The sequence below is a fragment of the Callithrix jacchus genome, chromosome 11, assembly GCF_049354715.1.
Source record: "Callithrix jacchus isolate 240 chromosome 11, calJac240_pri, whole genome shotgun sequence".
Lineage (NCBI taxonomy): Eukaryota > Metazoa > Chordata > Mammalia > Primates > Cebidae > Callithrix > Callithrix jacchus.
In genome coordinates, this window is record NC_133512.1 from 11,134,220 (window position 1) to 11,150,956 (window position 16,737).

Below are 16,737 nucleotides of genomic sequence, written 5' to 3' on the forward strand. Positions count from 1 at the left end.
AATTATATCTCCTTTGGCTCTGGAATAGGTAATTTTGTGTCAGCTTGATTGGGCCATGGGTACCCAGACATTTGGTTAAACATTATTCTGAGTGTTTCTATGAGGGTGTTTTTGGATGAGATAAACATTTCAATTGGAAAACTGAGTAAAGCAGATTGTGTACATAATGTAGATAGGCATCGTCCAGTCAGTCGAAGGCCAGCATGAACCGAAAGACCAACCCTCCCCCAGGTAAGAGGATTTCTCCTGCCTGACACCCTTCAAATTGGACATTGTCTCTCCTGGCCTTCAGATTTGAACTGGGACACGCGCTCTGCAGACTTTGGCCTTGCCAGGCTTCATAATCACATGTTTCTCTGGAGAATTCTAATAGAGGCTCCTCTTAGCTAAAGTGGTTTCTCAGACTTTCCTGGTTTCTGACGACTTTTGAGGAAGAGATGCTCCTCAATCTGGGTTTGTCTAATGTCTTTTCTTATTACTACACCAGGGTTACATGTCTTTGGGAGGGAAACCTCAAAGGTGAAATGCCTTTCCTGTCACATTACTGCAAGAATACACATTTTCAATATGAGTTATTATTAATAATATTAGGCTCAATCACTTGGCCAAGGTAGTTTTTTCTAGACTTCTCTACAGTAAACTTACTCCTCCGAAATCTTTTCACACTCTGCTCTGTGAAAACAAGTCACTAAGTATACACTCACTCAAGGGGTAAAGAATTCAACTCCACCTCCTTGAAAGGAAATTACTTACATCAACTGTTCGGATTCTTCTACATGTGGGAGTTATCGCTCATTTTCATTTACTTATTTATTCAAACATTATTTATTTATTTGAGACGGAGTCTCACTCTGTCACCCAGGCTGGAGTGCAGTGTCATGATCTCAGCTCACTGCAACCTCTGCCTCCCGGGTTCAAGCAGTTCTCCTGGCTCAGCCTCTCTAGTAGCTGGGATTACAGGCATGCACCACTGCACTGGCTACTTTTTGTGTTTTTAGTGGAGATAGGGTTTTACCATACTGGTCAGTCTGGTCTCAAACTCCTAACCTCAGGTAATCCACCTGCCTCAGCCTCCCAAAGTGCAGAGATTATAGGCTTGAGCCACCACACCTGGCCCAAACATTTATTTATATCATCATGATTTATTGGATAATGATTTCATGCTTTGGATATGTGAAAGGAAAACAAAATCTTGAGACCTCAAACTCAATACGCCATAAGGGAACATTAAACTTGGAAACTGAGTCACATAAAAACCTGCCTTTTCTTTTGTTCCTAAACAGATAACTGTAAGACAGGAGGCTAAATATTTTCCCAGGAGGACTTCTGCACCCTGACAATGTAGATTAACAGCTTATCTTCATGGCTATGGGACAAGAAGAGACCAGAGATTGCCCCTCTGCCCACCCTGAGACAAACGTTTATTTGACTACTTCTACTCCACGTTGACTTTATCTTATGTAAAGCGCAGATTTACTGAACAGGAGAAAAATACACAATTCACTGTCCCTACAGTCTCTTCTTTTCACGTGTAACATGTGGATTCAGGGAACACCAATGAATATGCTGCCTCTTTTTTTCTTTTTTCCTTTTCCCTGTTGCCCATTTATTCCCCTTTAAATATTGAAGCCCTCAAAATCCTCTTTGGAAAAATTGTAGGCCCCAGATCCTACAGTGGCTTGTGTTTCTTTTTCTTGGGTATATCTTCAAGCTTGGCAAAATGAATCTCTAAATTGGTTGAGACCTCTTTTCAGACCTTTTTTTTTTTTTTTTGGTTTACAGATCATAATCCAATACAATGTTATTTTATTGCTCCTAGGTCCCATTGGGAGCTTCTTCAGGTTGGCTTTTTACTCTATTACTTTTAAAACATACGATTGTTTTGTAAAAGCATATTTTTCCTCTGCTCTCACGCTGCAATAATCATCAATACAGAAGACTTCTGTGATCAAATGTTGGGGAAGTTTTCTGCCTATCACCAAACAAGTAATCAGTTCTGCAGAAGGCACCAGCTGGGTGTCCCCTACTTCAGTTCTGATACATCTACCTGGAGATAGCATCAGATGCCACAGGTTGAGGGCTCGGTCCCCAAAACTGCTCCCTACTTTGGAGACCAGTAGCAAGTCTGTGCCACCGAAACTTCCAACCAACTGGCTTCAGGTTAGGGTTTCCATGACCCCACCTTGGGTTCAATTAATTTGCTAGAGCAGATCATAAAACTCAGAGAAACAGTTACTTACGTTTACTGGTTTATTATAAAGGATGTTACAAAGAATACACATGAATAGATGTGTACAGTAAGGTATGAAGAAAGGGGTATGAAGCTTTGATGACCTCACTGGGCATGCCATCCTTTGGGAGCCTCCAGGTGTTCAGCTATCTAAAAGCTGCCAAACTCTGTCCTCTTGAGTTTTTATGGAGGCTTCATTATGATCAAACCACAGGGCACTGGTGATCAGTTTGTCTTTCAGCCCCACTCTCCTCCCTGGAAGTTGGAGAGGTGGGCCTGGGAGTTCCAGCCTTCTAATCTTGCCTTTGCCCTTTCGGTGACCACCTCCATCCTGAAGTTATCAGTCAACATTAACGTACAAAGACACAGCACTTTGGAGATTCCAAAGATTTTAGGAATTGTGTATATGACAGTAAACAGGGATGAAGACCAAGTATATACTTCACAGTATCACAACTATGTTGCATTTCATCTTGTTTCTTTTGTGTACTTGACTAAGCCTCACTATGAATCATTAATTCATTGTATTTATCTTTGTTACCCTGGATGCCACTTAAGAAACCTTGTGTGGTCCTTCATTCACTCATTCATGAAGGTAATATTTCCCACCGTGGATCCTGTACTCTAAGGAATGTGAGCTCTGCAGTGAAGAACAGCACATGTACAACCTCCAGTCCCACAGAGCTTACTACTTAGTAGACAATTGAAAATACATATACAGAAATACGTATTATTAGAATTGTAATTAGTGCTATAAAATAACTTCATAAACACTTTTCAAACTGAATTGCTCTAATTGTAAGTTTTATTTTTATTTTATTTTTATTGCAGTTTAGGTTTTGGGGTACATGTGAAGAACATGCAAGATTGTTGCATAGGTACACACGTGGCAGTGTGATTTGCTGCCTTCATCCCCATCACCTATATCTGGCATTTCTCCCCATGCTATCTCTCCCCAACTCCTCACCCCCTGCTGTCCCTCTGCTATTTCCCCCCAACAGACCCCAGTGTGTGATGCTCCCCTCCCTGTGTCCATGTGTTCTCATTGTTCAACACCCGCCTATGAGTGAGAACATGCGGTGTTTGATTTTCTGCTCTTGTGTCAGTTTGCTGAGAATGATGGTTTCCAGGTTCATCCATGTCCCTACAAAGGACACGAACTCATTGTTTTTGATGGCTGCATAATATTCCATGGTGTATATGTGCCACATTTTCCCTGTCCAGTCTTTCATCGATGGGCATTTGGGTTGTTTCCAGGTCTTTGCTATTGTAAACCGTGCTGCAATGAACATTCGTGTGCATCTGTTTTTATAGTACAATGATTTATAATCCTTTGGATATATACCCAGTAATGGGATTACTGGGTCAAATGGAATTTCTATTTCTGGGTCCTTGAGGAGTTGCCACACTGTCTTCCACAATGGTTGAACTAATTTACACTCCCACCAGCAGCGTAAAAGTGTTCCTATTTCTCCACATCCTCTCCAGCATCTGTCTCCAGATTTTTTAATGATCGCCATTCTAACTGGCGTGAGATGGTATCTCAATATAGTTTTGATTTGCATTTCTCTAATGACCAGTAATGATGAGCATTTTTTCATATGTTTGTTGGCCTCACGTATGTCTTCTTTTGTAAAGTGTCTGTTCATATCCTTTGCCCACTTTTGAATGGGTTTGTTTGTTTTGTTCTTATAAATCTGTTTTATTTCTTTGTAGATTCTGGTTATCAGCCCTTTGTCAGATGGGTAAACTGCAAACATTTTTTCTCATTCTTTTGGTTGCCGGTTCACTCTGATGACTGTTTCTTTTGCTGTGCAGAAGCTGTGGAGTTTGATTAGGTCCCATTTGTCTATTTTGGCTTTTGTTGCCAATGCTTTTGGTGTTTGACATCCTTGCCTGCTCCTATGTCCTGAATGGTTTTGCCTAGATTTCTTCTAGGGTTTTTATGGTCTTAGGTCTTATGTTTAAGTCTTTAAATCCATCTGGAGTTTAATCCATCTGGAGTTAATTTTAGTGTAAGGTGCCAGGAAGGGGTCCAGTTTCTGCTTTCTGCATGTGGCTAGCCAGTTTTCCCAACACCATTTATTAAACAGGGAATCCTTTCCCCATTGCTTGTTTTTGTCAGGTTTATCAAAGATTGCATGGTTGTAGATATGTTGTGTTGCCTCCGATGCCTCTGTTCTGTTCCATTGTTCTATATCTCTGTTTTGGTACTAGTACCATGCTGTTTTGATTACTGTAGCCTTGTAGTATAGTTTGAAGTCTGGTAGTGTGATGCCTCCTGCTGTGTTCTTTTTACTGAGAATTGAGTTGGCTATGCGGGCTCTCTTTTGGTTCCATATGAAGTTTAAGGTGGTTTTTTCTAGTTCTGGGAAGAAGGTTATTGGTAGCTTGATGAGGATAGTATTGAATCTGTAAATTACTTTGGGCAGTATGGCCATTTTCACGATACTGATTCTTCCTAACCATGAACATGGAATGTTTCTCCATCTATTTGTGTCCTCTCTTATTTCCTTGAGCAGTGGTTTGTAGTTCTCCTCAAAGAGATCCTTCATGTTCCTTGTTAGTTGTATTCCTAGGTATTTTACTCTCTTTGTAGCAATTGTGAATGGCAGTTCATTCTTGACTTGGCTCTCTTTAAGTCTGTTATTAGTGTATAGGAATGCTTGTGATTTTTGGGATGGTCCAACGTATGCAAGTCTATAAACATAATTCACCACATAAACAGAACCAAAGACAAAAACCACATGATTATCTCAATTGATGCAGAGAAGGCCTTTGACAAAATTCAACAGCCCTTTATGCTAAAAACCCTCAATAAACTCGGTATTGATGGAATGTATCTCAAAGTAATAAAAGCTATTTACGACAAACCAACAGCCAATATCATACTGAATGGGCAAAAACTGGAAGCATTCCCTTTGAAATCTGGCACTAGACAAGGATGCCCTCTTTCACCACTCCTATTCAACATAGTACTGGAAGTTCTAGCCAGAGCAATCAGGGAAGAAAAAGAAATAAAGGGTATTCAAATAGGAAGGTGGAAGCCAAATTGTCTCTATTTGCAGACGACATGATAGTATACCTAGAAGACCCCATCGCCTCAGCCCAAAAACTCCTGAAACTGATAAGCAACTTCAGCAAAGTCTCAGGATACAAGTTTTATTTTAAATGGTAGCAGCCATTGCTTTTTTTTTTTTTTTTAAGCAAAAAAGAATCTTGTCATGGTGTCTGTTAATCAGGATAGCTAATACTAGTTATTGTGATACTAGTTATTGTAATATTAGCTAATACTAGTATATTATAGTATAATGTGGCTCTTCAATCATGTGGTTTCAAATATCAGAGTAATCACTTCCAGCTACACAGAGAGAGGAGAGCAAGACTGGAGGATCTCACAGGAGACTTTAAGGGCCAGCTGAAAGTGATAGCATTACTTCCACCCTCATTCTATTGGCTAGAACAAGTCATGTGACCCTTTGAGAGACGAGGAGCTTAGGAAATGCAATTTTGCTGTACTAGGATAAAAAAGGAATAGGTCAACACAGAGCATTGTTTCTGCCAACTGTTTCATAGTACATTTGTGGAAAGTCTTGAGGAGCAGTAGTATAAAAGACTTTTGAAATGACTGAAGAGTTGCATTCATTTCAAGCTGTTGTTATTCTCCATTTTAGGAATGGAGAGAACTGTTTCCCTTTAACCCTGAACATTTCCCTTGCAACGTTTCTGGCATTTGGAAGACCTCCAAGCCCCTCATCATTTTTCAACAGCCGGGCTTCCCGCAGTGCCTGCTCACAGTTTCCTCAAGGTCGAGTCTCTTACAGGAACACAAGTTCAGCTGCTCCTTTTAGAGGGCGCAGTGAATCATCCCTTTTAGCAAATATAGAATTCCCTGTGACCTCTGTAAATGGTCCCACTATGTCTGCTGCTGAGCCAAAACAGGAAAGCCAGAGACTGGCTAATTTATTGCAAACAACCATCACTATTTATCCAAGGCCCAATGGGAGTCAGACATAGAAAACAGCTCTGCTAATTACATCTGGGAACGATTAGTGGCTTTAAGGTCAGAAGACATGAATTTGACATCTGGTTCCTATACCCACTGAGTGATCTTGGGCAGGTCTTTGGTGCTAAAAATTCATTAAGCACCTACTATAAGCCAAGTACATAAGAATAGAGGTTGTAAACAAATAGGCAGTCAGAGAACTTACTTTAATACAGTATGGGACGTGTTCTCTCACTTCTTCCATGCATCTGCCTTGGCCTTTGGTGGAAAGGACTTCTGTCCTCTCAACACTGTAGCCACTGCCTTCTCCAACAGCTGGAGGCTCCTGCTACTGCCCTCACCAGTCAAACTGATGCCTCACAAACTGATGCCTGTTTCTTTACATTGCTGACTTCTGAGTAAAGATCTCGTAAGGGTGAGTTACCTGGGAATACATAGATCACAGGCCTGTTCTTTAGCTGTACAGGCGGCCAGAAAAGGAGGAAAGTGCACATTTTCCAATTTTCCAAAAGGGCATTTAAAAATGTGTGGGGCAGGCAGAAAATGTGGCACATAAAAAGATGTCCAAATGGTACTGAAGGACCGTTTGATGTTGGTGATCATGCTTTTATTTTAGTATGATTGTATAAATCTCTCCCAGCTGTGCCAGGTGAAACCAGAAAGGAAGAGAAACCAGAGAAAAGCAATGGTTGGTTTAATCCTGGGTTTAGGATATTGGGATAGCTGCGGAAGAAAGGCAAGGCGACTAGGATGTCAAGTAGCCCTGAACGAGGTAAATGGAGTGATAGAGTTTTCCATGAATTTGAAGAGCAGGTGGTAATGATGGAGACTAGTTTATGGGAATTTAAGATTGTAGGCATTGTGAAGTTCTCGGTAATGACCTCATGCAGACACATGGAAAATAGTCACATAGTTTGCACTGTGTGGGGACAGTTCTAATGCCTTATCCAGGTCTGGGGAAAAAAATGACATGACCTTTGGGCATGGTAGCTTGTACCTATGGTCCAAGCTATGCAGGATGCTGAGGTGGGAGGACTGCTTGAAGGCAGGAATTTGTGGCTGCAGCATGCTATGATTATACCTGTGAATAGCCACTGCACTCCAACCTGGGCAACTTAGCAAGACCCCATCTATGAATAATAAATGAAATGACACAACCAATTTGCAAGGATCTCAAGATGCAGGCATTTTGGCAGTAGTGCCACATGTTTGCCATTGCTGGCATGTGTGGTCACAGAAGGGTGGGTAATGAGAAGTGATGGTTGATAGAGTGGGAGCACTGTCATCTCGGTCAAACACCACTACTTTAAATTTCAGCTCACTTTCCAGCCTCATGCATTTCAAGGAAATCTCTTCTAACTACAAGCAGCCAGAAAGAGCAGAGAGTAAAACACAGAGAAGAGAGCTCGGGCACAGAGGGAGATTGGGGGAAAGTCTCTTGGGTAACTGCCAAGCGTCACCCTCATACAGTGGGCCTCAGTAAACCAGTGGGCCTTTATAAGCACATTCCTTTCCCTTCAGGTGCACTAAGATGGGAAAGCTAAAAGCAGACTCGAGGGACATGCCTGCAGCTGCAGAAAAATGTATGGGAACAGATATACAACTCTCCCTCCCAGATAAGCACAACAAAGAGACACAGAAGCAGTCCAAGCCTCTGATAAACTCTCCCACCCTGGGTCCTTAAAAACTCTTGGTCTGTAAAAGAGTGTGCCTCTGACCTAACTCTGCCAGAAGCTTCCTCTCAGGTTTATTTTCTCTAAAATAAATCTGTCTCGACTGGCAAGCCACTTTTTGTATTTCTTTTCTCTTTCTTTAATTTTTACAGTGGTGAAGTAAACAAAAAGGTCAGAGGACAAAGGTTATGAGCCTAGGATGTTTCTGAGCCTCAAGACATGAGCACTGGGGTGTTCTGGTGATATAATAGACTGGAAGACTATTGCTCAGGTAACATCCTCAGTAAATGAGGAAAAGTGGCCAGGGGATCTGCAGCACAGACATAGGGTTAGATGACCAAAGGTAGAGGGGGTGGAGCATATAGAACAAAAGAAAGCAAAATGCGGGACTGGGAGAAGGTGATGATGCCCAGACATGGACATGGATGGAAGCTTCTTTGAAGAGGATAGGATGGAGGGGGACTAGAAGGAAATGAGGGATTCCAGAAGATGATGGAGAAAGAATGGTGCAGAATTTTAAAAAATCATGTGAGAAGACACAGAATAGTAAACTCAAAATTAGCTGATGAGAGAGCTTTGCATTGTGGGCCACTGGTAGCCAAAGGTGGGAGGGATTCTGAACAGGTGCAGGTGGAACTCTATGTCTTCTTTCAGGGAATGTGGCAAGGATTTATTCCTGAGGAGCGAGCATCTTAGGTTGCCTGCGGTGGTCAGGAGCCTCTCCTCCCCTTCTTACATAGTGTATTAGTCCATTCTCACACTGCTCCAGAGATACTCCCTGAGCCTAGGTAATTTATAAAGGAATTGACTCGCCGTTCCACATAACTGCGGAGGCCTCAAAAAACTTAAATCATGGCGGAAAGCAAAGGGGAAGCAAGGCACATCTTCAAAAGGCTGCAGGAGACAGAGGGCACCTACCACAGGGTCAGGCTGCAAATTTTCCAAACTTTAATGCTCTGCTTACTGTTTAAACACAAGTTCCAATTTCAAACCATCTCTTTGTGAGCCCATATAACTGAATACTTTCAGAATAAGCCAGGTCACTTCTTGAATGCTTTGCTGCTTAGAAATTACTTCTGCCAGACACACTAAATCATTTTTCTCAAGTTCAAAGTTTCACAGATCTCTAGGGCAGGAACAAAAATGCCATCAGTCACTTTGCTAAAGCATACCAAGAGTGACCTTTACTCTACTTCCCAATAAGTTCCTCACCTCCATGTGAGACCACATCAGCCTGGACTTCATTGTCCACATCATGACCAGCATTTTGGTCAAAACCATTTAGCAAGTCTCTAGAAAGTCTCAAATTTTCCCACATCTTCCTGTTTTCCTCTGAGCCCTCCAAACTGTTCCAACCTCTACCTGTTACCCAGTTCCAAAGTCAATTCCACATTTTCAGGTTATCTTTATAGCAGTACCCCACTCTCAGTACCAATTCTCTGTATTAGTCCTTCATTGCACTACTATAAAAATATTACCTGAGACCGAGTAATTTATAACGGAAAGAAAGAAGCATAACTGACTCAGTTCTGCATGGCTGGGGAGGCCTCAGAAAGCTTATGATTATGGCAGAAGACAAAAGGTAATCAAAGCATATTTTCATGACAGCAGGAGAGAGCGTGTGTGCAGGGGAAACTTCCACTTTTAAAACCATTAGATCTCATGAGAACTCCCTCACTATCATAAGAACAGTAGGGGAGAACCACCTTCATGATCCAATCACCTCCTATCAAGCTTTTCCTTTGACACAGGGGGAGGGATTACCGTTTGAGATGAGATTTGGGTGGGGACACATATCCAAATTGTATCACATAGCAAGGATAACAATGTCTCAATCTTAGAGGATTATTGTGACCCTCAGTGTCACAATGGTGTCCAAGAAAGCATCCATCAGCCACATTTCCCAGGTCTCTAATGAAGGATACAATTAAGTGGTCGTTTCGCAGCCACAGAATCCTTTCATTGAGGGTCTCCTAGCTCTCTCTCTTTTTTTTTTGGTCACAAAATGTTCGAGCACATTGCATGTCTTCCATGAAGTCAATATGGCCACTCTTTTGTGCTCTTGTGACTCACTCTGTGCTCTGTAGACCCAGCTGTGCTTCTATGGGTCACAGCTCCTGGGACCATAAATGCCGCTGGTGGCCTCACTTTGGTCACCATGTACGTGCTCCTGATTGTTCATTTGTCAGACCCTTTTCCAGTGGGGAACTAGTCTCTCTTACACTCAACCTTTGCCTCCCTGTGTTGCCATTATGCTTGTTGCTGTTATAGGCTGTGAGACAGAACAGATTTTGCTTTAGTTTTCTCGTGTCATCCCCTGAGATCACGTCTTCTCTTGACTCATTCAGCTTATTTCAATCACTTTCTCCTTAAGACCTAGGCTCAAGTCCCTCAGGGACTGGCCAGGAGCTAGCTGAGTGACAACCAGAGGTTCTGCACACACCACTCTCTAATCTTTGGACAAAGGTTTATGAGGCTAAACAAAAGAGAGGTAAGGCACTCTGATGAGAGGGAGTTATAAGAGGAGGCTGGCATGGACAGTTTTTAGGTATGGGGAGTCCAGATGAGAGCGAATATAGTAAAAAGCTAGGAACTTCTCAGGGCAGCACCTCATTAGAAAGTGAGGGTTACAGTGTCAGCCTCTCAGAAGTTGGATATTCTTTCTAATGCAGAGTTGCTTGGATCACTGGTGACTAACTGAAAATAACTAAAACCACCCAAGACTGAGAATAAAATCATGCCATCACCATACTCAGCATACTAAGAAGTTCCCATACCCCCTCAAAATTTTCTTTTTATAGTAAGCCCATCCTATGTCCCTTAACCCCTGACAACCACTGATTTCTTCTCTATCCCTATAGTTCTGCCTTTTCCAGAATGTCATGCAATACTGATATGGTTTGGATTGGTGTTCCCACCCGAATCTCATGTCAAATTGTAATTCCCAATGTTAGAAGAGGAGCCTGGTGGGAGGTGATTGGAATTATGGGGACAAATTTCCCACTTGCTTTTCTCATGACAGTCAGTGAGTTCTCCTGAGATCTGGTTGTTTAAAAGTGTGTAACTCCTCCCCCGTCTCTCTCTTTTCTCTTCTCCAGCCGTGTAAGAGTGCCTGCTTTGCCTTGAAAGTTTCCTGAGACCTCCCCAGCCATGCTACCTGAACAACTGCAGAAATGTGAGCCAATTAAACCTCTTTTCTTATAAATTACCCTGTCTCAGGTAGATCTTCATAGCAGTGCAAGAATGGACTAAAACAAATATGCAGCCTTTTGAGTCTAGGCTTTTTTCACTTAGCAATATACATTTAAAATCTATCCATTTGTTTTTGTTGTACTTTAGATTCTGGGGTATATGTGCAGATCATGCAGTATTGTTGCATAGGTACACACATGACAATGTGGTTTGCTGCCTCCATCCCCCTGTCACATACATCTGGTATTTCTCCCCATATTGTCCCTCCCCAACCTTCCCACTCCTCCACTAACCCTCCCTTGACTGCCCCCAACAGACCCCAACACAGTGACGCTCCCCTTCCTATGTCCATGTGTTCTCATTGTTCAACACCCGCCTATGAGTAAGAACATGCGGTATTTGATTTTCTGTTCTTGTGTCAGTTTGCTGAGAATTATGGTTTCCAGATTCATCCATTTCCCTACAAGAGACACTAACTCATCATTTTTTATGGCTGCATAATATTCCATGGTGTATGTGTGCCACATTTTCCTTGTCCAGTCTATCATCGATGGGCATTTGGGTTGGCTCCAGGTATTTGCTATTGTAAACAGTGCCACTATGAACATATGTGTGCATGTGTCTTTATAATAGAATGATTTATAATCCTTTGGATATATACCCAGTAATGGGATTGCTGGGTCAAATGGAATTGCTATTTCTAGGTCCTCGAGGAAGTGCCACACTGTCTTCCACAATGGTTGAACTAGTTTACACTCCTACCAACAGTGTAAAAGTGTTCCTATTTCTCCACATTCTCTCCAGCATCTGTTGTCTCCAGATTTTTAAATGATTACTATTCTAACTGGCGTGGGGTTGTATCTCAGTGTGGTTTTGATTTGCATCTCTCTAATGATCAGTGATGAGAATTTTTTCATTTTTGTTGGCCTCATATAGGTCGTCTTTTGAGAAGTGTCTGTTCATATACTTTGCACACTTTTGGATGGGTTTGTTTGTTTTTTTCTTATAAATCTGTTGTAGTTCTTTGTAGGTTCTGGATATTAGCCCTTTGTCAGATGGGTAGACTGCAAAAACTTTTTCCCATTCTGTTGGTTGCCAGTTCATTCTAATGATTGTTTCTTTTGCTGTACAGAAGCTCTGGAGTTTAATTAGGTCTCATTTGTCTATTTTGGCTTTTGTTGCCAATGCTTTTGGTGTTTTAGTCATGAAGTGCTTGCCTATGTCCTGAATGGTTTTGCCTATGTTTTCTTCTAAGGTTTTTATGGTGTTAGGTCTTATGTTTAAGTCTTTAATCTGTCTGGAGTTAATTTTAGTGTAAGGTGTCAGGAAGGGGTCCAGTTTCTGCTTTCTGCATATAGCTAGCCAGTTTTCCCAACACCATTTATTAAATAGGAAATCCTTTCCCCATTGCTTGTTTTTCTCAGGTTTGTCAAAGATCAGATGGTTGTAGACATGTGGCATTGCCTCCAGGGTCTTTGTTCTGTTCCATTGGTCTATATCTCTGTTTTGGTACCACGCTGTTTTGATTAGTGTAGCCTTGTAGTATAGTTTGAAATCAGGTAGCCTGATTCCTCCAGTTTTGTTCTTTTTGCTTAGGATTGTTTTGGCTGTGTGGTCTCTCTTTTGGTTCCATATGAAGTTTAAGGTTGTTTTTTCCAGATCTGTGAAGAAGGTCATTGGTAGCTTGATTGGGATAGCATTGAATCTATAAATTACTTTGGGCAATATGGCCATTTTCACAAAATTGATTCTTCCTAACCATGAGCATGGAATGTTTCTCCATCTGTTTGTGTCCTCTCTTATTTCCTTGAACAGTGGTTTGTAGTTCTCCTTGACGAAGTCCTTTACATCCCTTTGTTAGTTGTATTCCTAGGTATTTTAGTCTCTTTGTGACAATTGTGAATGGACATTTGCTTGTGATTTGGCTCTCTGTCTGTTATTGGTGTATAGAAATGCTTGTGATTTCTGCACATTGATTTTGTATCCTGAGACTTTGCTGAAATTGCTTATCAGTTTAAGGAGATTTTTGGGCTGAGATGATAGGGTCTTTTTAATATACAATCACATTGTCTGCAGAGAGAGACAATTTGACTTCCTCCTTTCCTAATTGAATATGCTTTATTTTTTTTTCTTGCCTAATTGCTCTGGTTAGAACTTCAAATACTATATTTAATAGGAGTAGTGACAGAGGGTATCCTTGTATAGTGCCAGATTTCAGAGAGAATGCTTCCAGTTTTTGTCCATTCAGTATGATATTGGCTGTAGGTTTGTCATAAGTAGCTTTTATTGTTTTGAGATGTGTTCCTTCAATACCTAGTTTATTGAGAGTTTTTAGCATAAAGTGCTATTGAATTTTGTCAAAGGCCTTCTCTGCATCTATTGAGATAATCATGTGGATTTTGTCTTTGGTTCTGTTTATGTGCTGGATTATGTTTATAGACTTGTGTATGTTGAACCAGCCTTGTATCCCTGAAATGAAGCCTACTTGATTGTGATGAATAAACTTTTTGATGTGCTGTTGCATTCAGTTTGCCAGTATTTTATTGAAGATTTTTACGTCTATGTTCATCATGGATATTGGCCTGAAGTTGTGTTTTTTTGTTGAGTCTCTGCCAGGTTTTGATACCAGGATGATGTTGGTCTCATAGAATGATTTGGATGGGATTCCTTATTTTCGTATTGTTTGGAATAGTTTCAGAAGGAATGGTACCAGCTCCTCTTTGTATGTCTGGTAGAATTCATCTGTGAACCCATCTGGACCTGGACTTTTTTCGGTTGATAGGCTATTAATTGCTGCCTCAACTTCAGCCCTTATTATTGGTCTATTCAAGGTTTCAACTTCTTCCTGGTTTAGGCTTGGGGGGTACAAGTGTCCAGGAATTTATCCATTTCTTCCAGGTTTACTAGTTTATGTGCATAGAGTTGTTTGTAGTAATCTCTGATTGTAATTTGTATTTCTGTGGAATCAGTGGTGATATCCACTTTATTTTTTATTGCATCTGTTTTATTCTTCTCCCTTTTCTTTTTTATTAATCTGGCTAGTGGTCTATTTTATTGATCTTTAAAAAAAAAAACAACTCCCAGATTTATTGGTTTTTTTGAAGGGTTTTTTGTTTCTCTATCTCCTTCAGTTCTGCTCTGATCTTAGTTATTTCTTGCCTTCTGCTAGCTTTTGAGTTTTTTGATCTTGCTCCTCTAGCTCTTTCAGTTTTGATGATAGCATGTTGATTTTAGATCTTTCCTTGCTTCCCTGGTGGGCATTTATTGCTATAAATTTCCCTCTTGACACTGCTTTAAATGTGTCCCAGAGATTCTGGTATGTTGTGTTTTCATTCTTGTTGGTTTCAAAAAACATCTTTATTTCTGCCTTCATTTTATTGTTTATCCAGTTGACATTTAGGAGCCAGTTGTTCAGTTTCCATGAAGCTGTGCTGTTCTGAGTTAGTTCTTAATCCTGAGTTCTATTTTGATTATCCTGTGGTCTGAGAGATTGTTTGTTATGAGTTCTGTTCTTTTGCATTTGCTGAGGAGTGCTTTACTTCCAATTATGTGGTCAATTTTAGAGTAGGTGTGATGTGGTGCTGAGAAGAATGTATATTCTGTGGATTTGGGGTGTGGATTTCTGTAGATGTCTCTTAGGACTGCTTGGTCCAGATCTGAGTTCAAGTCCTGGATATCATTGTTAATTTTCTGTCTCATTGATCTGTCTAATATTGACAGTGGAGTGTTAAAGTCTCCCACTATTACTGTGTGGGAGTCTAAGTCTCTTTGTAGGTCATTAAGAACTTGCTTGATGTACCTGGGTGCTCCTGTATTGGGTGTGTATATATTTAGGATCATAAGCGCTTCTTGATGCATTGATCATTTTACCATTATGTAATGCCCTTCTTTGTCTCTTTTGATCTTTGTTGCTTTAAAGTCCATTTTATCAGAGACTAGGATTGCAACTTCTACATTTTTTTTGCTCTCCATTTGCTTGATAAATCTTCCTCCATCCCTTTATTTTGAGCTTATTTGTGTCATTGCATGTGAGATGGGTTTCCTGAATACAGCACACTGATGGGTTTTGACTTTTTAACCAATTTGCCAGTCTGTGTCTTTTGACTGGGGTATTTTAGTCCATTTACATTTAAGGTTAATATTGTTATGTTTGAACTTGATCCTGCCATTTTGATGCTAGCTAGATGTTTTGCTCATTCATTGATGCATTTTTTTTTTATTGTGTCGATGGTCTTTACCATTTGGTATGTTTTTGGAGTGGCTGGTACTGGTTGTTCCTTTCCTTGTTTTGTGCTTCTTTCAGGAGCTCTTGTAAGGCAGGCCTTGTGGGATATGAAATTCTAGGTTGAAAGTCCTTTTCTTTAAGGATGTTGAATATTGGCCCCCACTCTCTTCTGGCTTGTAGGGTTTCTGCTGAGAGATCTGCTGTGAGTCTGATGGGCTTCTCTCATGGGTAACCCGACCTTTCTCTCTGGCTACCCTTAGCATTGTGTCCTTCACTTCAACCCTAGTGAATCTGATGATTATGTGCCTTGGGGTTGCTCTTCTTGAGGAATATCTTTGTGGTGTTCTCGGTATTTCCCAGACTTGAATGGTGGCCTGGCTTGCTAGGTTGAGGAAGGTCTCCTGGATAATATCCTGAAGAATGTTTTCCAGCTTGGATTCATTCTCTCCGTCACATTCAGGTACACCTGTCAAACATAGATTAGGTCTTTTCACATAATCCCGTATTTCTTGGATGCTTTGTTCATTTCTTTTCACTCTTTTTTCTCTATTCTTGCCTTCTCATTTTATTTCATTGAGTTGATCTTCAATCTTTGATATCCTCTCTTCTGCTTGATCAGTTTGGCTATTGAAACTTGTGTATGCTTTGTAAAGTTCTCATGCTGTGTTTTTCAGCTCCATCAAGTAGTTTAAATTCTTCTCTAAGCTGTTTATTCTAGTTACCATCTCATCTAACCCTTTTTCTATGTTCTTAGTTTCTTTGCATTGGGTTAGTACCTGTTCTTTTAGCTCTGAGAAGTTTGTTATTACCCAGCTGCTGAAGCCTGTTTCTGTCAATTCATCAGATTCATTCTCCAGCCATCTTTGATCCCTAGCTGGTGAGGAGTTGCAATACGTTGGAGGAGGAGAGTTGTTCTGGTTTTTGGTGTTTTCATCCTTTTTGCGCTGGTTTCTTCCCATCTTAGTGGCTTTATCTACCTGTGGTCTTTGTAGTTGGTGACTTTTGGATGGGGTCTCTGAGTGGACGTCCTTTTTGTTGATGATGTAATTATTTCTTTCTGTTTCTTAGTTTTCCTTCTAACAGTCAGGCACCTCTGCTGCAAGAATGTTGGAGGTCCACTCCAGACCCTGCCTGCATGGGGATCACCCGTGAGGGCTGCAGAACAGTAGGGGTTGCTGCTGGCTTCTTTCGTTATCTTGCTCCCAGAAGGGTACCTGATGATGTCAACCTGAGCTCTCCTTTATGAGGTGTCTCTGAGTATATGGGGGTCAGGGAGCTGCTTGAGGAGACTGTTCCTTATAGGAGCTCAAGTGCTGTGCTGGGAGCTCCATTGTTTCATGCAGAGCTGCTGGGCAGGTACTTTTAAGTCTGCTGCAGCAGAACTCATAACCACCTCTTTTCCCAAGTGCTC

The 16,737-nt window shown here is 41.0% G+C and overlaps 1 long non-coding RNA gene across 1 annotated transcript in view; it reads left to right on the top strand.

Moving 5' to 3' along the window:
- Positions 1 to 16,737, top strand: part of LOC144578321 (uncharacterized) — a 121,632-nt gene that overhangs the window by 20,982 nt on the left and 83,913 nt on the right. Inside the window, exon 2 of the long non-coding RNA XR_013523843.1 lies at positions 11,008 to 11,084. This is a non-coding gene — a long non-coding RNA (uncharacterized LOC144578321). The remainder of the gene's footprint in view (positions 1 to 11,007; positions 11,085 to 16,737) is intronic.